The 23,938-nt window shown below is 39.5% G+C and overlaps 7 non-coding genes across 7 annotated transcripts; all 7 read left to right on the top strand.

The window, feature by feature from the left end:
* Positions 1 to 4,906: 4,906 nt before the first annotated feature.
* Positions 4,907 to 4,980, top strand: trnat-agu (transfer RNA threonine (anticodon AGU)). The gene has a single exon. It is a non-coding gene; the product is annotated as a tRNA-Thr (tRNA).
* A 1,771-nt stretch (positions 4,981 to 6,751) lies between these two features.
* trnat-agu (transfer RNA threonine (anticodon AGU)) lies at positions 6,752 to 6,825 on the top strand. The gene has a single exon. It is a non-coding gene; the product is annotated as a tRNA-Thr (tRNA).
* Positions 6,826 to 8,598: 1,773 nt separating this feature from the next.
* On the top strand, positions 8,599 to 8,672 carry trnat-agu (transfer RNA threonine (anticodon AGU)). The gene has a single exon. It is a non-coding gene; the product is annotated as a tRNA-Thr (tRNA).
* Positions 8,673 to 10,445: 1,773 nt separating this feature from the next.
* Positions 10,446 to 10,519, top strand: trnat-agu (transfer RNA threonine (anticodon AGU)). Its single transcript has one exon. It is a non-coding gene; the product is annotated as a tRNA-Thr (tRNA).
* Positions 10,520 to 11,678: 1,159 nt separating this feature from the next.
* trnar-ucu (transfer RNA arginine (anticodon UCU)) lies at positions 11,679 to 11,768 on the top strand. The gene is given in 2 exon segments: positions 11,679 to 11,715; positions 11,733 to 11,768. It is a non-coding gene; the product is annotated as a tRNA-Arg (tRNA).
* Positions 11,769 to 12,291: 523 nt separating this feature from the next.
* Positions 12,292 to 12,365, top strand: trnat-agu (transfer RNA threonine (anticodon AGU)). Its single transcript has one exon. It is a non-coding gene; the product is annotated as a tRNA-Thr (tRNA).
* A 236-nt stretch (positions 12,366 to 12,601) lies between these two features.
* trnar-ucu (transfer RNA arginine (anticodon UCU)) lies at positions 12,602 to 12,691 on the top strand. The gene is given in 2 exon segments: positions 12,602 to 12,638; positions 12,656 to 12,691. It is a non-coding gene; the product is annotated as a tRNA-Arg (tRNA).
* The last annotated feature ends 11,247 nt before the right edge of the window (positions 12,692 to 23,938 follow it).

Genomic DNA, 23,938 nt, shown 5'->3' with positions numbered 1-23,938 from the left:
GTTACGGATTTAGGACACTGGGGGCACTAGTGGACTGTTTGAGGTAAGAGAAAGAAGAGAGGAAAGGAGGAGAAGAATAAACAAAATAGTAAGCTCTCTGTTCCATAATCGTGTGTGGTTAATGTCTGACTCTGAACGACAAGCAACACAACAAAGTGGCGACGAGAGAAGGAGTGAAGATACAGACATGGCTCTGCTCTCCTTGCAACCTCCTGCTGTGTTCCTGGACTGCCCAGGCAACCCGACAATTCCATTTGCTACTTGGAAAATGCTATTCGATAACTATCTGCTTGCTGTCGGGGGAGGCGAGTTTCCTGCCGAGAGGAAGAGAGCCTTGCTTATTCACTGCTTGGGAACGGAGGGTAACCGAATCTACAGCACCTTACCACTCGAAAAAGATGACTATGAGGGCTCAGTAAAGGCTTTGGAGAAGCACTTCAGTCCAAAACTAAACATTGTCGCAGAAAGATACCGCTTTAGGCAAAGAGCACAAGCTGTAGGTGAGTCAATTGATCACTATGTCGCAGCATTGCGTGAACTGGTAAAAAAATGTCAGTTTGGAGCTATGGAGGATGAGATGCTTCGGGATCAAATTGTAGAGAAAACAAACAGTTCCCGCATCCGTGAAAGACTTTTAATGGAAGAAGGTTTGACACTGGATAAAACTCTGGATGTAGCCAGGCGTACTGAAGCCGCTATAGCTGTTAGCGATTTCTGTGACTGATACAAAGCCCGTTGCTGCTGTGCAAGTGCAAAAGAAGGCACGTAACCCAAAACAAAAACCTGCTCGTAAAACTGATGGTGCTACGTCATGCTACCGGTGTGGTGCTGCTGAGCACAAAGCAAATGACAAGTCGTGCCCTGCAACAAACTCTAAATGCAAGTCATGTGGAAAATTGGGACACTTCTCAAGAGTATGCAAGTCCTCTCGAAAGCCAGTTAATGAAGTGACTGTGCCTGAAATGTGTGTTTTAAGTGTTGAAAATAATTTCACTGTTGATGCAATTAAACTAATGTGCCCTGTTACCATCACTCTACCAAATACTACTGCTGCATGTAATGTAAAATTGCTAGTTGATACAGGATCTGGCATTTCTATACTGCCTAATAGTATTTACAATGCTAATTTTAGCTCAGTTAAACTGCATAATCCAAAAGTGCAGCTTGTGACGTATTCTAAGGAAAAACTGAATGTGATAGGATGTCTTAGAGCTGACGTTACTCACAATGGTAGTACTGCCTCTACTGACTTTTACATAGTGAAGACAGGGACACCTGTACTGGGCATGGACCTGGTTACTGCTCTCCAGCTGCAGATTAAAGGAGGACAGTTACTAACACAGGCGTCGGAAATCTGTGCAACGCTCCACCAAGCCAAAGCTCCATCTACTCACTTTGAACATGATGGTGGGTCACCTGCCACGTTCGGATGTGCGAGAAACTTCGTGCACAAAGTGAAGCTCCGGCCTGATGTGAAGCCTGTACGACAGAACCTCCGACACTTAACTCTCTCAGTTCGCGATGCTGTCTCCGAGGAACTCAAGGACCTGGAAAAACACGGCATAATTGAGAAAATTGATGCGTCTGAATGGGTCTCTCCAATTGTGGTCACCAAAAAGAGAACTGGTGGCATACGCATGTGTGTTGACCTGAGGGAACTTAACAAGGCTGTGATTAGGGATAGCCATCCATTGCCACTGATTGAGGACATTCTGTCAGAACTGCGTGGCGCCGTGATGTTCTCAACTCTGGATTTGAAATCTGCTTACCATCAACTGACGCTGCATGAAGAGAGTAGGGGGCTCACTGCTTTCATTACACATGAAGGACTGTACCGGTACTGCAGAGTCCCATATGGACTGTGTTCAGCCCCAGCAGCTTTCCAAAAGATGATGATGCAGATTCTCAGTGGCATGAAGGGGGTGCAATGCTACCTTGATGACGTCATTACATATGGATCGTCAGAGGCGGAGCATGACGCCAACCTGAGTGCGGTGTTGCGCAAAATCAATGATGCTGGACTGAAGCTCAATGTTAACAAATGCCAACTCCGGCAAACCACACTAAGCTTCCTTGGTCAAAAGATTGGACCAGAGGGTCTGCTGCCAGATGACTCTCACGTTGCTGCTATTCTGAATGCACCGTCCCCTTCCGATCCTGCAACCTTGCGCTCTTTCCTTGGCCTGAGTGCATGGTACAGCAAGTTTGTGCCAAATTACGCAACTGTCGTTGAGCCCATGAGAGCTCTTCTTTGAAAAGATTGTTCATTTCACTGGAACAAGACAGCTCAAGCAGCATTTAAGCAAGTCAAGCAGTTGATTGTGCATAGCACTGCACTGGTGATGTTTGACCCCAGTAAGTCAACCATTGTTTCAACAGATGCCTCAGACTATGGGGTAGGTGCAGTCTTGACTCAGATGGACAGTAACGGGGCAGAGCAGACTGTTGCTTTTGCATCTCGCAGTCTTTCTGAGGCAGAGAGGAAATACTCTATAGTCGAGAAGGAAGCGCTAGCTTGCGTCTGGGCTGCCGAGGAATGGCGGACATGGCTGTGGGGAAGGAGATTCCTGTTACGCACTGATCACCAAGCACTTACCACGCTGCTGACTACCAAAGGCAATAACCGTGCTGGTCTCCGCATTACCCGATGGTCTGCTCGTCTCCTAGAGTTTGACTACGACGTTGAATACAGAACAGGGTCCCTGAACCATGTTGCTGACTGCCTGTCGAGACTCCCACTGCCTGAAACTGACACTGCATACGCAGAAGAGATTGAGTCAGTGGCTGCCATACTCACTGACCTGAGTGCTGTGTCTGAGGAAGACTTCCGTTCAGAATGTAATGACTGTCCAGTGCTCACTAAACTCCGTGCACAGATACAGAGAGGCTGGCCATCACGGAAGTCTACACTCGATCTTAACATACAGCCATACTTTCCTATTCGCCATGAACTTGCTGTCATGAATGAATGCATAGTCAGAGGGTCTCACAGATTACTTGTGCCAGAGTCATTGCAGAAAAGACTCATTGTGCTAGCCCATGAAACCCACCAGGGTATTGTGCGTACCAAACAACGCCTTAGAGAGTTGTACTGGTGGCCCAAAATGGACTCTCAGATAGAAATATGCATTAAGAACTGCTCAACCTGCCAACAGAATGACAAGACAACTGTCACCCATGATGCTCCACTGCAACCAGTTCCCCTACCAGCTGCTGCTTGGGAAAAGGTGTCCGTAGACATCATAGGCCCATTTGAGAAAGCTCCTCCTGATTGTAGATTTGCCATATCACTGGTAGATTACTTTAGTAAATGGCCTGAAGTAGCGTTTGCTCACCGCGTTGACACAGCTACTATTATACAGTTCCTGACTGCCCTTTTCTCTCGATAAGGAATCCCAAAGACGCTGATAAGTGACAATGGTCCTCAATTTCTCTTGTTTGCTGACTTTCTCAAAGAGAGTGGAATACAACACCTGAGATCTTCAGTGTACTACCCAAGAGCTAATGGAGAAGTTGAGAGATTCAACAGAAGTGTTAAGGACTGCTTACAGACTGCATCCATTCAAGGAGAACCCTGGAAGTCATTCCTGAGAACTTACCTGAGGGACTACAGAGTAACTCCTCATTCAACCACTGGAGTATCCCCATCAGAACTGCTCCATGGCCAGCGAATGTATCATATAAAATGTGATTTACAATATTCAGGTTTTAGTTAAAGCATTACTGTTACATTAATAATACTGTCAGGTTCTTCTGAGTTACAAGAAGGTATTCTTTGTTCAAGGGGGAAGATGTTGTGTCCATATGCAATGTGTTTAATGCATATATTAAACAAATTCGTTGTTACGGATTTAGGACACTGGGGAGCACTAGTGGACTGTTTGAGGTAAGAGAAAGAAGAGAGGAAAGGAGGGGAAGAATAAACAAAATAGTAAGCTCTCTGTTCCATAATCGTGTGTGGTTAATGTCTGACTCTGAACGACAAGTCAACACAACAAGCGCCTGTCTAGTAAACAGGAGATCCTGGCTTGGAATCCCAGCGGTGCCTTTTCCTTTGGTAATCTTTAATCAGTAACTGCTACAATGAGTAAATCAACCCAATCAAACAATTTTTTATTGGTGTCAGACTATGACTAACAGTATGCAGAGCTTTGGTGTGTGCTTTGACTTGCAGATAATCATCAGACCACTGGGATTTACATATGCATAGTAAATGTATTATTTGCCTCAAATATTAGCAGCACTACTGTTATTTTATAGGAAGGTTGGCCAAGGAACCAACTTCTTCGCCTGGGCTCTCTGGCGCAATGGATAGCGCATTGGACTTCTAGATAAATAGCTGGAGCAATTCAAAGGTTGTGGGTTCGAGTCCCACCAGAGTCGAGAGTGTTTCCTCTTCTTTATAGCTCTGTCTACTACCTTTTTGTACTTTTATTTGCAAGATTTTCTCTAGTCTTTTTACCTAATTAATAGCAATTTCAAACTTTCAGAAATATTCTGTTTGATGTTGGGGTATTGGAACATATTTGTGCTGCAGAAGATTCTGCATGTATTTGTGAAAAGTGAGATGAAGCAGTTTGAAATGTAGGATTTTAGCCTTTTCTGAATCAGAATGATGTTTGCTGATCCATTAAAAGATGTTTAAACGGAACCTGAAGGGTAAACAAAAGATGCTAAGTTTTGTGTGTACATTCTGCGTGACAAGGTCTAGTACTCTGTACATGTATATGATAGGTTTAAGCAATTGAGACAAGCTTTCAGAGTTGATGTTATTTGTTTCTGGAAAATGCAGAGGTTCCTAATCAGGGAAGTTGTTTTTGCTGTCTGTGTAAAGTTTGTATGCAAGAGAATGTTTTTGAGTTTGCCTGAAGCTACATTGTATTGATATAGAAACCCAGTCATGTAGGGCGCCGTGGCTTAGTTGGTTATAGCGCCTGTCTAGTAAACAGGAGATCCTGGGTTCGAATCCCAGCGGTGCCTTTTCCTTGGGTAATCTTTAATCAGTAACTGCTACAATGAGTAAATCAACCCTTTTTTTATTGGCGTCAGACTATGACTAACAGTATGCAGAGCTTTGGTGTGTGCTTAGACTTGCAGATAATCATCAGACCACTGGGATTTACATATGCATAGTAAATTTATTATTTGCCTCAAATATTAGCAGCACTACTGTTATTTTATAGGAAGGTTGGCCAAGGAACCCGTTTCTTCACCTGGGCTCTGTGGCGCAATGGATAGCACATTGGACTTCTAGATAAATAGCTGGAGCAATTCGAAGGTTGTGGGATCGAGTCCCACCAGAGTTAAGAGTGTTTCCTCTTCTTTATAGCTCTGTCTACTACCTTTTTGTACTTTTATTTGCAAGATTTTCTCTAGTCTTTTTACCTAATTAATAGCAATTTCAAACTTTCAGAAATATTCTGTTTGATGTTGGGGTATTGGAACATATTTGTGCTGCAGAAGATTCTGCATGTATTTGTGAAAAGTGAGATGAAGCAGTTTGAAATGTAGGATTTTAGCCTTTTCTCAATCAGAATGATGTTTGCTGATCCATTAAAAGATGTTTAAACAGAACCTGAAGGGTAAACAAAAGATGCTAAGTTTTGTGTGTACATTCTGCGTGACAAGGTCTAGTACTCTGTACATGTATATGATAGGTTTAAGCAATTGAGACAAGCTTTCAGAGTTGATGTTATTTGTTTCTGGAAAATGCAGAGGTTCCTAATCAGGGAAGTTGTTTTTGCTGTCTGTGTGAAGTTTGTATGCAAGAGAATGTTTTTGAGTTTGCCTGAAGCTATATTGTGTTGATATAGAAAACCAGTCAGTTAGGGTGCCGTGGCTTAGTTGGTTGTACCGCCTGTCTAGTAAACAGGAGATCCTGGCTTGGAATCCCAGCGGTGCCTTTTCCTTGGGTAATCTTTAATCAGTAACTGCTACAATGAGTAAATCAACCCTTTTTTATTGGTGTCAGACTATGACTAACAGTATGCAGAGCTTTGGTGTGTGCTTAGACTTGCAGATAATCATCAGACCACTGGGATTTACATATGCATAGTAAATTTATTATTTGCCTCAAATATTAGCAGCACTACTGTTATTTTATAGGAAGGTTGGCCAAGGAACCAACTTCTTCACCTGGGCTCTATGGAGCAATGGATAGCGCATTGGACTTCTAGATAAATAGCTGGAGCAATTCAAAGGTTGTGGGTTCGAGTCCCACCAGAGTCTAGAGTGTTTCCTCTTCTTTATAGCTCTGTCTACTACCTTTTTGTACTTTTATTTGCAAGATTTTCTCTAGTCTTTTTACCTAATTAATAGCAATTTTAAACTTTCAGAAATATTCTGTTTGATGTTGGGGTATTGGAACATATTTGTGCTGCAGAAGATTCTGCATGTATTTGTGAAAAGTGAAATGAAGCAGTTTGAAATGTAGGATTTTAGCCTTTTCTGAATCAGAATGATGTTTGCTGATCCATTAAAAGATGTTTAAACAGAACCTGAAGGGTAAACAAAAGATGCTAAGTTTTGTGTGTACATTCTGCGTGACAAGGTCTAGTACTCTGTACATGTATATGATAGGTTTAAGCAATTGAGACAAGCTTTCAGAGTTGATGTTATTTGTTTCTGGAAAATGCAGAGGTTCCTAATCAGGGAAGTTGTTTTTGCTGTCTGTGTAAAGTTTGTATGAAAGAGAATGTTTTTGAGTTTGCCTGAAGCTACATTGTATTGATATAGAAAACCAGTCATGTAGGGCGCCGTGGCTTAGTTGGTTATAGTGCCTGTCTAGTAAACAGGAGATCCTGGGTTCGAATCCCAGCGGTGCCTTTTCCTTGGGTAATCTTTAATCAGTAACTGCTACAATGAGTAAATCAACCCTTTTTTTATTGGCGTCAGACTATGACTAACAGTATGCAGAGCTTTGGTGTGTGCTTAGACTTGCAGATAATCATCAGACCACTGGGATTTACATATGCATAGTAAATTTATTATTTGCCTCAAATATTAGCAGCACTACTGTTATTTTATAGGAAGGTTGGCCAAGGAATCCGTTTCTTCACCTGGGCTCTGTGGCGCAATGGATAGCACATTGGACTTCTAGATAAATAGCTGGAGCAATTCGAAGGTTGTGGGATCGAGTCCCACCAGAGGTAAGAGTGTTTCCTCTTCTTTATAGCTCTGTCTACTACCTTTTTGTACTTTTATTTGCAAGATTTTCTCTAGTCTTTTTACCTAATTAATAGCAATTTCAAACTTTCAGAAATATTCTGTTTGATGTTGGGGTATTGGAACATATTTGTGCTGCAGAAGATTCTGCATGTATTTGTGAAAAGTGAGATGAAGCAGTTTGAAATGTAGGATTTTAGCCTTTTCTGAGTCAGAATGATGTTTGCTGATCCATTAAAAGATGTTTAAACAGAACCTGAAGGGTAAACAAAAGATGCTAAGTTTTGTGTGTACATTCTGCGTGACAAGGTCTAGTACTCTGTACATGTATATGATAGGTTTAAGCAATTGAGACAAGCTTTCAGAGTTGATGTTATTTGTTTCTGGAAAATGCAGAGGTTCCTAATCAGGGAAGTTGTTTTTGCTGTCTGTGTGAAGTTTGTATGCAAGAGAATGTTTTTGAGTTTGCCTGAAGCTATATTGTGTTGATATAGAAAACCAGTCAGTTAGGGTGCCGTGGCTTAGTTGGTTGTACCGCCTGTCTAGTAAACAGGAGATCCTGGCTTGGAATCCCAGCGGTGCCTTTTCCTTGGGTAATCTTTAATCAGTAACTGCTACAATGAGTAAATCAACCCTTTTTTTATTGGCGTCAGACTATGACTAACAGTATGCAGAGCTTTGGTGTGTGCTTAGACTTGCAGATAATCATCAGACCACTGGGATTTACATATGCATAGTAAATTTATTATTTGCCTCAAATATTAGCAGCACTACTGTTATTTTATAGGAAGGTTGGCCAAGGAACCAACTTCTTCACCTGGGCTCTATGGAGCAATGGATAGCGCATTGGACTTCTAGATAAATAGCTGGAGCAATGCAAAGGTTGTGGGTTCAAGTCCCACCAGAGTCTAGAGTGTTTCCTCTTCTTTATAGCTCTGTCTACTACCTTTTTGTACTTTTATTTGCAAGATTTTCTCTAGTCTTTTTACCTAATTAATAGCAATTTTAAACTTTCAGAAATATTCTGTTTGATGTTGGGGTATTGGAACATATTTGTGCTGCAGAAGATTCTGCAAGTATTTGTGAAAAGTGAGATGAAGCAGTTTGAAATGTAGGATTTTAGCCTTTTCTGAATCAGAATGATGTTTGCTGATCCATTAAAAGATGTTTAAACAGAACCTGAAGGGTAAAAAAAAAGATGCTAAGTTTTGTGTGTACATTCTGCGTGACAAGGTCTAGTACTCTGTACATGTATATGATAGGTTTAAGCAATTGAGACAAGCTTTCAGAGTTGATGTTATTTGTTTCTGGAAAATGCAGAGGTTCCTAATCAGGGAAGTTGTTTTTGCTGTCTGTGTAAAGTTTGTATGAAAGAGAATGTTTTTGAGTTTGCCTGAAGCTACATTGTATTGATATAGAAAACCAGTCATGTAGGGCGCCGTGGCTTAGTTGGTTATAGTGCCTGTCTAGTAAACAGGAGATCCTGGGTTCGAATCCCAGCGGTGCCTTTTCCTTGGGTAATCTTTAATCAGTAACTGCTACAATGAGTAAATCAACCCTTTTTTTATTGGCGTCAGACTATGACTAACAGTATGCAGAGCTTTGGTGTGTGCTTAGACTTGCAGATAATCATCAGACCACTGGGATTTACATATGCATAGTAAATTTATTATTTGCCTCAAATATTAGCAGCACTACTGTTATTTTATAGGAAGGTTGGCCAAGGAATCCGTTTCTTCACCTGGGCTCTGTGGTGCAATGGATAGCACATTGGACTTCTAGATAAATAGCTGGAGCAATTCGAAGGTTGTGGGATCGAGTCCCACCAGAGTTAAGAGTGTTTCCTCTTCTTTATAGCTCTGTCTACTACCTTTTTGTACTTTTATTTGCAAGATTTTCTCTAGTCTTTTTACCTAATTAATAGCAATTTCAAACTTTCAGAAATATTCTGTTTGATGTTGGGGTATTGGAACATATTTGTGCTGCAGAAGATTCTGCATGTATTTGTGAAAAGTGAGATGAAGCAGTTTGAAATGTAGGATTTTAGCCTTTTCTCAATCAGAATGATGTTTGCTGATCCATTAAAAGATGTTTAAACAGAACCTGAAGGGTAAACAAAAGATGCTAAGTTTTGTGTGTACATTCTGCGTGACAAGGTCTAGTACTCTGTACATGTATATGATAGGTTTAAGCAATTGAGACAAGCTTTCAGAGTTGATGTTATTTGTTTCTGGAAAATGCAGAGGTTCCTAATCAGGGAAGTTGTTTTTGCTGTCTGTGTGAAGTTTGTATGCAAGAGAATGTTTTTGAGTTTGCCTGAAGCTATATTGTGTTGATATAGAAAACCAGTCAGTTAGGGTGCCGTGGCTTAGTTGGTTGTACCGCCTGTCTAGTAAACAGGAGATCCTGGCTTGGAATCCCAGCGGTGCCTTTTCCTTGGGTAATCTTTAATCAGTAACTGCTACAATGAGTAAATCAACCCTTTTTTTATTGGTGTCAGACTATGACTAACAGTATGCAGAGCTTTGGTGTGTGCTTAGACTTGCAGATAATCATCAGACCACTGGGATTTACATATGCATAGTAAATTTATTATTTGCCTCAAATATTAGCAGCACTACTGTTATTTTATAGGAAGGTTGGCCAAGGAACCAACTTCTTCACCTGGGCTCTATGGAGCAATGGATAGCGCATTGGACTTCTAGATAAATAGCTGGAGCAATGCAAAGGTTGTGGGTTCAAGTCCCACCAGAGTCTAGAGTGTTTCCTCTTCTTTATAGCTCTGTCTACTACCTTTTTGTACTTTTATTTGCAAGATTTTCTCTAGTCTTTTTACCTAATTAATAGCAATTTTAAACTTTCAGAAATATTCTGTTTGATGTTGGGGTATTGGAACATATTTGTGCTGCAGAAGATTCTGCAAGTATTTGTGAAAAGTGAGATGAAGCAGTTTGAAATGTAGGATTTTAGCCTTTTCTGAATCAGAATGATGTTTGCTGATCCATTAAAAGATGTTTAAACAGAACCTGAAGGGTAAAAAAAAAGATGCTAAGTTTTGTGTGTACATTCTGCGTGACAAGGTCTAGTACTCTGTACATGTATATGATAGGTTTAAGCAATTGAGACAAGCTTTCAGAGTTGATGTTATTTGTTTCTGGAAAATGCAGAGGTTCCTAATCAGGGAAGTTGTTTTTGCTGTCTGTGTAAAGTTTGTATGCAAGAGAATGTTTTTGAGTTTGCCTGAAGCTATATTGTATTGATATAGAAAACCAGTCATGTAGGGCGCCGTGGCTTAGTTGGTTATAGCGCCTGTCTAGTAAACAGGAGATCCTGGGTTCGAATCCCAGCGGTGCCTTTTCCTTGGGTAATCTTTAATCAGTAACTGCTACAATGAGTAAATCAACCCTTTTTTTATTGGCGTCAGACTATGACTAACAGTATGCAGAGCTTTCGTGTGTGCTTAGACTTGCAGATAATCATCAGACCACTGGGATTTACATATGCATAGTAAATTTATTATTTGCCTCAAATAATAGCAGCACTACTGTTATTTTATAGGAAGGTTGGCCAAGGAACCCATTTCATCACCTGGGCTCTGTGGCACAATGGATAGCGCATTGAACTTCTAGATAAATAGCTGGAGCAATTCAAAGGTTGTGGGATCGAGTCCCACCAGAGTCGAGAGTGTTTCCTCTTCTTTATAGCTCTGTCTACTACCTTTTTGTACTTTTATTTGCAAGATTTTCTCTAGTCTTTCTACCTAATTAATAGCATTTTCAAACTTTCAGAAATATTCTGTTTGATGTTGGGGTATTGGAACATATTTGTGCTGCAGAAGATTCTGCATGTATTTGTGAAAAGTGAGATGAAGCAGTTTGAAATGTAGGATTTTAGCCTTTTCTCAATCAGAATGATGTTTGCTGATCCATTAAAAGATGTTTAAACAGAACCTGAAGGGTAAACAAAAGATGCTAAGTTTTGTGTGTACATTCTGCGTGACAAGGTCTAGTACTCTGTACATGTATATGATAGGTTTAAGCAATTGAGACAAGCTTTCAGAGTTGATGTTATTTGTTTCTGGAAAATGCAGAGGTTCCTAATCAGGGAAGTTGTTTTTGCTGTCTGTGTGAAGTTTGTATGCAAGAGAATGTTTTTGAGTTTGCCTGAAGCTATATTGTGTTGATATAGAAAACCAGTCAGGTAGGGTGCCGTGGCTTAGTTGGTTGTACCGCCTGTCTAGTAAACAGGAGATCCTGGCTTGGAATCCCAGCGGTGCCTTTTCCTTGGGTAATCTTTAATCAGTAACTGCTACAATGAGTAAATCAACCCTTTTTTTATTGGTGTCAGACTATGACTAACAGTATGCAGAGCTTTGGTGTGTGCTTAGACTTGCAGATAATCATCAGACCACTGGGATTTACATATGCATAGTAAATTTATTATTTGCCTCAAATATTAGCAGCACTACTGTTATTTTATAGGAAGGTTGGCCAAGGAACCCGTTTCATTACCTGGGCTCTGTGGCGCAATGGATAGCGCATTGGACTTCTAGATAAATAGCTGGAGCAATTCAAAGGTTGTGGGTTCGAGTCCCACCAGAGTCTAGAGTGTTTCCTCTTCTTTATAGCTCTGTCTACTACCTTTTTGTACTTTTATTTGCAAGATTTTCTCTAGTCTTTTTACCTAATTAATAGCAATTTCAAACTTTCAGAAATATTCTGTTTGATGTTGGGGTATTGGAACATATTTGTGCTGCAGAAGATTCTGCATGTATTTGTGAAAAGTGAAATGAAGCAGTTTGAAATGTAGGATTTTAGCCTTTTCTGAATCAGAATGATGTTTGCTGATCCATTAAAAGATGTTTAAACAGAACCTGAAGGGTAAACAAAAGATGCTAAGTTTTGTGTGTACATTCTGCGTGATAAGGTCTAGTACTCTGTACATGTATATGATAGGTTTAAGCAATTGAGACAAGCTTTCAGAGTTGATGTTATTTGTTTCTGGAAAATGCAGAGGTTCCTAATCAGGGAAGTTGTTTTTGCTGTCTGTGTAAAGTTTGTATGCAAGAGAATGTTTTTGAGTTTGCCTGAAGCTACATTGTATTGATATAGAAAACCAGTCATGTAGGGCGCCGTGGCTTAGTTGGTTATAGTGCCTGTCTAGTAAACAGGAGATCCTGGGTTCGAATCCCAGCGGTGCCTTTTCCTTGGGTAATCTTTAATCAGTAACTGCTACAATGAGTAAATCAACCCTTTTTTTATTGGCGTCAGACTATGACTAACAGTATGCAGAGCTTTGGTGTGTGCTTAGACTTGCAGATAATCATCAGACCACTGGGATTTACATATGCATAGTAAATTTATTATTTGCCTCAAATATTAGCAGCACTACTGTTATTTTATAGGAAGGTTGGCCAAGGAACCCGTTTCTACACCTGGGCTCTGTGGCGCAATGGATAGCGCATTGGACTTCTAGATAAATAGCTGGAGCAATTCAAAGGTTGTGGGTTCGAGTCCCACCAGAGTCGAGAGTGTTTCCTCTTCTTTAAAGCTCTGTCTACTACCTTTTTGTACTTTTATTTGCAAGATTTTCTCTAGTCTTTTTACCTAATTAATAGCAATTTCAAACTTTAAGAAATATTCTGTTTGATGTTGGGGTCTTGGAACATATTTGTGCTGCAGAAGATTCTGCATGTATTTGTGAAAAGTGAGATGAAGCAGTTTGAAATGTTGGATTTTAGCCTTTTCTGAGTCAGAATGATGTTTACTGATCCATTAAAAGATGTTTAAACGGAACCTGAAGGGTAAACAAAAGATGCTAAGTTTTGTGTGTACATTCTGCGTGACAAGGTCTAGTACTCTGTACATGTATATGATAGGTTTAAGCAATTGAGACAAGCTTTCAGAGTTGATGTTATTTGTTTCTGGAAAATGCAGAGGTTCCTAATCAGGGAAGTTGTTTTTGCTGTCTGTGTAAAGTTTGTATGCAAGAGAATGTTTTTGAGTTTGCCTGAAGCTATATTGTGTTGATATAGAAGACCGGTCAGGTAGGGTGCCGTGGCTTAGTTGGTTATAGGGCCTGTCTAGTAAACAGGAGATCCTGGGTTTGAATCCCAGCGGTGCCTTTTCCTTGGGTAATCTTTAATCAGTAACTGCTACAATGAGTAAATCAACCCTTTTTTATTGGTGTCAGACTATGACTAACAGTATGCAGAGCTTTGGTGTGTGCAGTGGATAGCGCATTGGACTTCTAGATAAATAGCTGGAGCAATTCAAAGGTTGTGGGTTTGAGTCCCACCAGAGTCAAGATTGTTTCCTCTTCTTTATAGCTCTGTCTACTACCTTTTTGTACTTTTATTTGCAAGATTTTCTCTAGTCTTTTTACCTAATTAATAGCAATTTTAAACTTTCAGAAATATTCTGTTTGATGTTGGGGTATTGGAACATATTTGTGCTGCAGAAGATTCTGCATGTATTTGTGAAAAGTGAGATGAAGCAGTTTGAAATGTAGGATTTTAGGCTTTTCTGAATCAGAATGATGTTTACTGATCCATTAAAAGATGTTTAAACGGAACCTGAAGGGTAAACAAAAGATGCTAAGTTTTGTGTGTACATTCTGCGTGACAAGCTTTCAGAGTTGATGTTATTTGTTTCTGGAAAATGCAGAGGTTCCTAATCAGGGAAGTTGTTTTTGCTGGCTGTGTGAAGTTTGTATGGAAGAGAATGTTTTTGAGTTTGCCTCAAGCTATATTGTATTGATATAGAAAAACAGTCAGGTAGGGCGCCGTGGCTTAGTTGGTTATAGCGCCTGTCTAGTAAATAGGAGATCCTGGGTTTGAATCCCAGCGGTACCTTTTCCTTGGGTAATCTTTAATCAGTAACTGCTACAATAAGTAAATCAACACTTTTTTTTATTGGCGTCAGACTATGACTAACAGTATGCAGAGCTTTGGTGTGTGCTTAGACTTGCAAATAATCATCAGACCGCTGGGATTTAGATATGCATAGGAAATTCATTGTTTGCCTCAAATATTAGCAGCACTACTGTTATTTTATAGGAAGGTTGGCCAAGGAACAAACTTCTTCACCTGTGCTCTGTGGTGCAATGGATAGTGCATTGGACTTCTAGATAAATAGCTGGGGCAATTCAATGGTTGTGGGTTCGAGTCCCACCGGAGTTGAGAGTGTTTCCTCTTCTTTATAGCTCTGTCTACTACCTTTTTGTACTTTTATTTGCAAGATTTTCTCCAGTCTTTTTACCTAATTAATAGCAATTTCAAACTTTCAGAAATATTCTGTTTGATGTTGGGGTATTGGAACATATTTGTGCTGCAGAAGATTCTGCATGTATTTGTGAAAAGTGAGATGAAGCAGTTTGAAATGTTGGATTTTAGCCTTTTCTGAATCAGAATGATGTTTGCTGATCCATTAAAAGATGTTAAAACGGAACCTGAAGGGTAAACAAAAGATGCTAAGTTTTGTATGTACATTCTGCGTGACAAGGTCTAGTACTCTGTACATGTATATGATAGGTTTAAGCAATTGAGACAAGCTTTCAGAGTTGATGTTATTTGTTTCTGGAAAATGCAGAGGTTCCTAATCAGGGAAGTTGTAATTGCTGTCTGTGTGAAGTTTATGTGTAAGAGAATGTTTTTGAGTTTGCCTGAAGCTATATTGTATTGATATAGAAGACCAGTCAGGTACGGCGCCGCGGCTTAGTTGGTTATAGCGCCTGTCTAGTAAACAGGAGGTTCTGCGTTTGAATCCCAGCGGGGCTTTTTCTTTGGGTAATCTTTAATCAGTAACTGCTACAATGAGTAAATCAACCCTTTTTTTTTATTGACGTCAGACTATGACTAACAGTATGCAGAGCATTGGTGTTTGCTTAGACCTGCAGATAATCATCAGACCACTGGGATTTACATATGCATAGTAAATTCATTATTTGCCTCAAATATTAGCAGCACTACTGTTATTTTATAGGAAGGTTGGCCAAGGAACCCATTTCATAAACTGGCCTCTGTGATGCAATGGATAGCACATTGGACTTCTAAATGACTAGCTGGAGCAATTCAAAGGTTGTGGGTTTGAGTCCCACCAGAGTCGAGAGTGTTTCCTCTTCTTTATAGCTCTGTCTACTACCTTTTTGTACTTTTATTTGCAAGATTTGGTCTAGTGTTTTTACCTAATTAATAGCAATTTCAAACTTTCAGAAATATTCTGTTTGATGTTGGGGTATTGGAACATATTTGTGCTGCAGAAGATTCTGCATGTATTTGTGAAAAGTGAGAGGAAGCAGTTTGAAATGTAGGATTTTAGCCTTTTCTGAATCAGAATGATGTTTGCTGATCCATTAAAAGATGTTTAAATGGAACCTGAAGGCTAAACAAAAGATGCTAAGCTTTTGTGTGTACATTCTGTGTGACCAGGTCTCCTACTCTGTACATGTATATGTACATGTGATGTTTTTTGTTTCTGGAAAATGCAGAGGTTCCCATTCAGGGAAGTTGTTTTTTCTGTCTGTGTGAAGTTTGTATGCAAGAGAATGTTTTTGAATTTGCCTGAAGCTATATTGTATTGATATAGATTACCTTTCAGGTAGGGCGCAGTGGTTTAGTTGGTTGTAGTGCCTGTCTAGTACACAGGAGATCCTGGGTTTGAATCCCAGCAGTGCATTTTCCTTGGGTAATCTTTAATCAGTAACTGCTACAATGAGTAAATCAACCCTTTTTTATTGGCGTCAGACTATGACTAACAGTATGCAGAGCTTTGGTGTGTGCTTAGTCTTGCAGATAATCATAGACGTTCAAAAATCAATTTTAACAACCCAATCAGAATCAACAGCGCTTCGTGATGTCCGAGTACTAGCAACTTATATATATATAATATTGCCGTTAAGTAAATTCTACTCAGCTAATTTTATTATTAAAGCAATATTTGTGTTACATACAATTAATAAAAACATTAAAAACTCGATTTGATTTTAAACTACATATATTCTTATTTTATTATGTGTTGGTAACTTTTAATTATTTAGTAAATATTAATGAACCCCAGTCCCACTTTTTACAGTGCATTGCTTCTCAGTAAGTCCTCTTCATGTCCACATCAGAAACAACTGAGTTTCCATATATATATATATATATATATATATATATATATATATATATATATATATATATATATTGATAGATATAATATAAATATTGAATTTGGGGTTTCATTAGTTGTCAGTTATAACCATCAAAATTAAAATAAATAAACACTTGAAATATATCAGTCTGTGTGTAATGAATTAATATAATATACAAGTTTACCTTTTTGAATGGAATTGAAATAAATCATCTTTTTCAAAATATTCTAATTTTATGACCAGCACCTGTACATGACTCAACTGAAGATGTTCAGAAATCAGGTTCTGAATCTTCTTGTTGTGCTTCTTGATTCAGACTGCCTTCAGAACACCCACTGCTCCTGATTCAGTCCCAGAGACGAGCTTCATTGGTGGAGAGACATCCCTGCTGTTCCATGGCCTCAGTATGGATCACTTTCCGGTCCTCTGGTCCTAGGCTGGTAAATCAAGCAGTGTCTATGGGAGGAGATCCGCTGTCCAACAGAGTGTGGAAGTTCTGGTCTGTATCACTGAGGCCACCGGAACAAGCTTCACCCTCCATATTGAACTGGACACCAGTGGAGAGCTGATGCCTGAGGTGAAGAACATTCAACCACTGCACTTTTTTCAGGGTTGTCTGAGAGTAACCTACTTTCAAACCTACCAAGCGTTTCACTTAACTTACACTTACAAGTCCAAATATTTGTGGACAACCTTTCTAAACAATGCTTTCAGCTACTTTATGTTGCACCCATTGCTGACACAGATGTGCAAATGCACACACACACAGCTTGTCTAGCCCCTGTAGGTTAGACTGAGCTGTGGAGCAGTGGAACTGTGTTTTCTGAAATGATGGATGGTGCTCCATACAAAATTTTAGAGATGGGTTGGAGAGTTGGGGATGATTAGGTGGGGTGATCAACCAATATACTGACCTCACTAAAGCTGTTGTCGCAGAATGCAATCAAATCCACCAGGTAACCATAATTGGTTCATATCTGGTTTAAAAAATAATTGTTTAAATAACAGGAAAATAGGAACCTTGGCATCGCTGTCCAGACCTTCAGCTCCTTATGGATGATGAGTACCACAATCTGCTCCTCAATGGTTGTTTTACCAACAGCAAGATTTATTTGGGAACATCTCCTACAGAAATGGTACATTTATCTTCTGAGGTATATTTTTATGAAATTTAGATAAATATTTTAAAATGTACATAATGATTAAATATTCATATTTTAGTTTCAGGGTTTGAGAAATCGTTTGTCTGCAGGTCAGGGCGGCCTCATTACTATGCTCCTCCCTCATTGAATACACTTCTCCTTTAGATCAGAGGTAGTAAAGCTCCTCTGTGGATGTAGATTTAGTTCCAAAAACAACCAGTTTAAGAAACAGATCAGCAGCATTCATACATGACTCAACTGAAGATGTTCAGAAATCAGGTTCTGAATCACACTTGATTTAGACTTCCGTTAGTCCACCCACTATTTCTGACTCAGTCCGAGACAAGCTCCACTGGTGGAGGGACCTCTGTGCTGGTCCATGGCCTCTTCAGCCTTTACTGAGAGATAGACAGACAGAGACATTATCAGGCTAACAAATGAGTGCTTCCCTAAAATCTTTTATAGTCTTTTATATTTATATTTAAAAATCTTTTATAGTGACCAAGTATACAATATTCACATTCAAATACAGAATATATAAACATATACACTATTTTACACTATTATGCACGATCTGTTCCAAATAAACATATTTACATATAAGCTCTTATAGTGAGTGAGTCTGTAGTAGAAAATAAGGTTATATTACAGGATATAAACAACATATATTATTGTACTATTCCAAATATACCAATTTTACATATTTTCCCTGATGTTTATATAATTTCCATATAATATTCCACATAATTACCAACTGTTTAGATTCTAATATTAGTAATATTACTGTTTTTTAATTTCATTACTTTACAGAACAAACCAGACAGAATATCTGCTGTAGGGGTGCAACAGCTCATTAGTTCATTATTATTTAATAGACGATTAGTTGTTGACGTCACCACGCATATTTCTTGTGCTAACTCGGACCGTTTGTACATGGATCACATGTTCTGGTGAGTTTCACTTACTTGTCAAAGCAAGCTACCATAGTGTAGATTTATTGGACCATGTATGTGATACAGATGTTATTAGTCATTGGTAGTTGTGAATACTGATGGAGCAAAATTCATTTTAGTTTGTGTATATGCGATTAACAGTATTGCGATTAACCAAATATTTGAAGCAGACCTTTGTAGGAAGATAAAGTAATGGAAGGTAAAATACTCGACAGATCAGGATGTTATAGGAGAAGACTTTAATGTAGTTCCAGATGGCTCAGTTGACCGTCTTCCCTCTAGAGGGCAGCATCATCTTTTTGATTATATTTTCAATAACTTAGTCTCCAATACTAATCTGACAGACTGTTGGAGGACAGGAAACCCCAATGCCAGACAGTACACCTGGTTTAATGCTTCCAATAATGGTCAGTGTTCAAGGCTACACTACTGGTTAATCCCTCACAATGTGACGGATAGTATTTTAAGCTGTGAAATTTCAGCATATCCTTTAACTGATCACTGTTCAGTTACCTTGTTCCTCTCTTGGGAACAAATGTAAATCACCTTTGAATTCAATTTGGAAATTTAATAGTAACCTTTTACTTAATTGAAGAAATTTCACTACTGGAAATTTCACCTCTGAACAAATGGGAGTGGTTTAAATGCAATGTTAGGGCAGCAGCAATTAGGATAGTATGCGTCTAAACAGATGAGGGCCCAACAATCCCAACAGACACACACAGACCCGTTTAGCATTGATTAGGAAGTGAATATGGGTTGAATGCAGTCACTCTGACGCCCACTTTCCAGAGTGTGTGAAAGTGTGTAAAAAAAGAAAAAAGAGAGAGACATTTTTAGGTAAAATAAAGTTTATTTTATTATCTTTATCGGTTGTTAATAAGAATGAGAATTATATCAGTGGTATATTAATTTAATTTAGAAAATATCAAATTGACATTTATGTTGTATTAAAGGACAGAAACAGTCATTGTAGGAAATGAAACTAGACGCTAGATGGCAGCATGGAGTCAGGAGTCAAATGCTTCAACAGCACTGAACTGTGTTAATACTCTGAAAAGCTTCTCAATAACCATCTCTACACCAAAGCTGCTCAAGTACTTCTAATAAGGAGAGGATGTAGTTTGTACCTGTTTGATAATTGCTATGCAGACGATGGCGGTCCGGTCGAGTTGTGCAGCCATGTGTTTCTTTATGAAGGTAAATGTGCCTAAATGAACCAGTAGGTGGGATATTTCTACAGGCTAAAAGCATCATATCAGAGAATGCTCCCAGCAGACGTATATGAGAGATATAGTGTTAGTGACTATATGAGAGTAATAATTATGAGGTAACAGAGGTGATAAGAAATCGTTTTTTATTACTTTTATTTTTTTAATCACAGTTTACACTTTTTCACTCTAGCAAATATTAACGGTAAGCAGAGATTGCATGAAGCAACGAGAAAAACAGAATTATCATGAAAAACACATGAAAACTGTAAAAATAATTGGTCCACGCATGCGCAGAATCGACTCAAACAGAGCTAGTTGTGCACTAATGGCACCCCCTGTGGAGAGTCTTAAGCTTGCGGGAGCCATTACAGCACAGTGTGTAATAAAAACTGAATAAAAATTTCTAAAGAATTTAATTTTTAAAGCATAAAGAAAAATGATATCACTCTCCAGTGTAAATTAGACCTTCCAGCAGTAAATATTCACTCAGCTTCTAGTTTAAGGAAACAGTGGCGTAGGGTTCAATTAAACTCCTCATACCACTTTATATTTATACAAGGAAGCTGTTACTGACATATAATGATTGCTAGATGGCGTTTCTTCCACACGTCATTCAGTTGGGTGTAGAGATTCTCGATATGCCAGGTGAGTTTAAACTGTTCACTGGATGTTCAAAAATAATATTATTATAATTAAAAGATATTAAATAATAATAGTAATAATAATAAGGACTTCCTGTTCGTTTCTGTTCATTTGTGTTGATTCATTGTTCATGTGTTTCACCTGGGACTGGGAGTACTAAAGGAGCGTAGTTCCCTTCACTGCCGTGAATTGACTCTACTGGAATCCCTGTGACGCTCTGGGATTCCTCACACGTTACCGCCGTGTTCAGGTCAGCTCTAGTTTTGCGGCCCATGTTTAGGAGAGATTCTCTGTCCGACTCGGAGGCAAGCCAGGTACGTTCGCTTCCTGCTCAGGTTCCATGGTGAACCAAGTTCTAGGCAGTAGGTTCAGATTAGGCTGGCCTTGCTTTCTGGTCTGGCAGCTGGTTCCCCCGCTACCTTTGTTTGTACACAGAGCTCGGCTCTGTCCTTAGTATCTCCCCTCTCTGCCCAAGCGAGGTTTGTGGCTTTGTGTTTATACCCCTTTAGTTTTCCCCCTCGTTTCACTCTCATTTAGCTCCCTGCTCCTCCCAGTCCCAGGTTTGTTTTGTTTGCCATCTGACTTGTTGCGTTTTGGTTCTGTTCATGGTTTTGCCCATGTTGCTGCACTTTGCTTTTTGGATCCCATTGTTTTGTATTTGGTTAATAAAGTATCTTGCTTCGATTTCCATTTCTGCGAGTGTTCATCCCTTCAGGTCTGGCCGTACACGCCATGACAATAACATTAACAGGTGAACGTCATTCTTTATTTTAGTTCATTTATTTTGATTTTCATTTGTTGTATTTAATAATCATTTATAGTGAGACAAAAAAAAGTATTTAGTCAGCCACTGATTGTGCAAGTTCTCCTACTTAGAACAATAAGAGGTGTGTGAAACTATGAAAGACAAGGGAGGACAATGAGGAAAACAAATCCAGGAAATCAGATGGTAGAATTTTTAAAGAATTTATTTGTAAATTATGTTGGAAAATAAGTATTTGGTCACCCACAAACAAGCAAGATTTCTGGCTCTCAAAGGCCTGTAACTTCTTCTTTAGGAAGCTATTCTGTCCTCCACCTGTTACCTGTATTAATGCCACCTGTTTGACCTTGTTATCTGTATAAAAGACACCTGTCCACAGCCTCAAACAGTCAGACTCCAAACCTAACCATGGACAAGACCAACATTAGATAAACATTAGAGCTTAAAATGTTGGGCTGATTTAAATACAATCAGGGTCATAAGTAATTGGACAGTGACTGAATGTGTGTAATTTAGCTTCAGTACACCACCTCAGGGGATCTGAAATCAAGTAGTCACACAAATGAGCTGGGCCTTGGCATCGCCTTCCACACCTTCAGCTTCCTCTGGTTTTTCTGTTCTTTCTGTCATTAGCAGTGCAAGCTGTTGTAGGAACCAGTGTGATGAGTATCACAGATCTGCTCCTTCAAGGGTTGTTTTAACAACAGCAAGATTTATTTCCTACAGAAATGGTACATTTATCTTCTGAGGTGTATTTTTATTAAATTAGACTAATTATTGTTACTGTGTGTAATTATTAAATATACATATTTTAGTTTCAGGATTTGAGGAATCGTTCCTCTGCAGGTCAGTACGGCCTCAGGAGGAAACTAGTATCTACTAGACGGCTGAAGTACTTGCAGCTAAAAAGTAGACTTTCTAAGGCCAAAGCTCCAGAGATCTCAATACAGGTGTTGAGCTCCAGGCTGGTCCACACTTACAGCTGCATCTCCAAGTCTGTAAGTACTCCTCAGCAGGTAAATCACACACCAGCACAACCTAGAACCCCTTCAACCATGATCCTCCCTCATTTAATAGACTCCTCCTTCAGATCAGAGGTAGTAAAGCTCCTCTGTAGATGAGGTGAAGAACATTCAACCACTGCACTTTAATGATCACTTCTCTTGTAAATAAATGTACTTTTTCTCTCAGAACAGATGTTTAATCATGAGCTGCATGAAGAATTGTACAATGAAATGCAGATATTGTTAAATTTTATTGTAAAAAGATCTTTTTCAAATTTCTCCTTTTCAGTTGTTTAAAACTAACCTACTTTCAGACCTACCAAAAAAGAAAAAGGTAAAGGTGCATGTATTTGTCACTGCACAGCGAAATGTGTCCTCCGCATTTAACTGATCTGTGGTAGTGAACACACACACACTAATGATCTAGGGGCAGGGAGTACACACACACCCCGAGCGGTGGGCAGCCAACTCCAGCGACCCAGGGAGCAGAGAGGTTAAAGGGCCTTGCTCAAGGGCCCAACATTGGCAGCTTGCCAAGCCCAGGAATTGAACCCACAACCCTGTTATCGATAGCCAGACGCTCTAACCGCTGAGACACCACTGCCCCTAAAACCAAGCGTTTCAGTTAACTTACACTTTATGTCCAAATGTTTGTGGAGACCCCTTCTTAGAAATGCATTCATCTATTTTATGTTGCACACACTTTTGACACATATGTGCAAACTGTGGAACTGTGGGGTGTTCATCATCCAACATCCTGACCTCACTAATGCTCTTGTGGCTGAATGCTTCAAAATCTAGTAGAGAGTCTTTTTTCCCTGGACACTAAAGACATCCAACAAAAACAGGTTGTTTTAGGACCTAAATCTACATCTACAGAGGAGCTTTACTACCTCTGCTCTGAAGGAGGAGTCTATTAAATCAAGGAGAATTGATGAAGGGTTTCTAGGTTGTGCTGTTGTACCTAGTTTCCAATACAGGTGCTGAGCTCCAGGCTGAACCATACTGACCTCATGAACAGACTCTTCCTTCAGAGGTAGATGTAGATTTACTTCCAAAAGCAACCAGTTTAAGAAACAGATCAGGAAAAATCATACATGACTCAACTGAAGATGTTCAAAAATCAGGTTCTGAATCTTCTTGTTGTGCTTCTTGATTCAGACTGCCTGCCGACCACCTACTGCTCCTGATTCAGTCACAGAGACGGGCTGCCCCCCGGACGGGCTGGTCCATGACCTCAGTGTGAGGGACTACCAGAATGTGGTAGGACATCTCCAGTCCTACAGTCTGCAGCTGGGCCAAAAAAATCTAGCAGTGTCTGTAAGAGGAGGTCCGCTGTCCAACACTAATTAAGTGTGGAAATTTAGGTCCGCATCACTTAGGTCTTCAGGTCACCCTCTGGAACACGCAAGTGGATGCCTGAGCAGGACAAGAAGAAGAGGTGAAGACTGTGGTGCTGCATTCAACCACTGCACTTTAATGATCACTTCTCTTGTAAATAAATGTACTTTTTCTCTCATGTTTAATCATGAGCTGCATGAAGAATTGTTCAATAAACTGCAGATATTGTAACATTTTACTGTAAAAATATTTGTAAAATTTGGGTTGTCTAAAACTACTTGCAAACCCTTCCACTTAACCCACACTATATGCCCAAATGTTTGTGGACACCCCTTCTAATAAATGCATTCAGCTACTTTAAATTGCACCCATTGCACATATATGCAAATGCACACACTTTAGTCTTTGTAGAGAAGTAATGCCAACAGAATAGGACTCTCTGGAGCATTCATCTATTGGCACCATGCTGCCTAATGCCAGTCATGGGGCAGAGGGGTATAAAGCCCCCCAGTATTGAGCTGTGGCACAGTGGAACTGTGGAATGTTCCACTGCGCCACAGCTCAAACACATTCTCTGGAGTGA

The sequence above is a fragment of the Salminus brasiliensis genome, chromosome 4, assembly GCF_030463535.1.
Source record: "Salminus brasiliensis chromosome 4, fSalBra1.hap2, whole genome shotgun sequence".
Taxonomy (NCBI): Eukaryota; Metazoa; Chordata; class Actinopteri; order Characiformes; family Bryconidae; genus Salminus; species Salminus brasiliensis.
The sequence above is the reverse complement of the archived record's forward strand: the minus strand, read 5'-3'. Positions and strand labels throughout refer to the sequence as shown.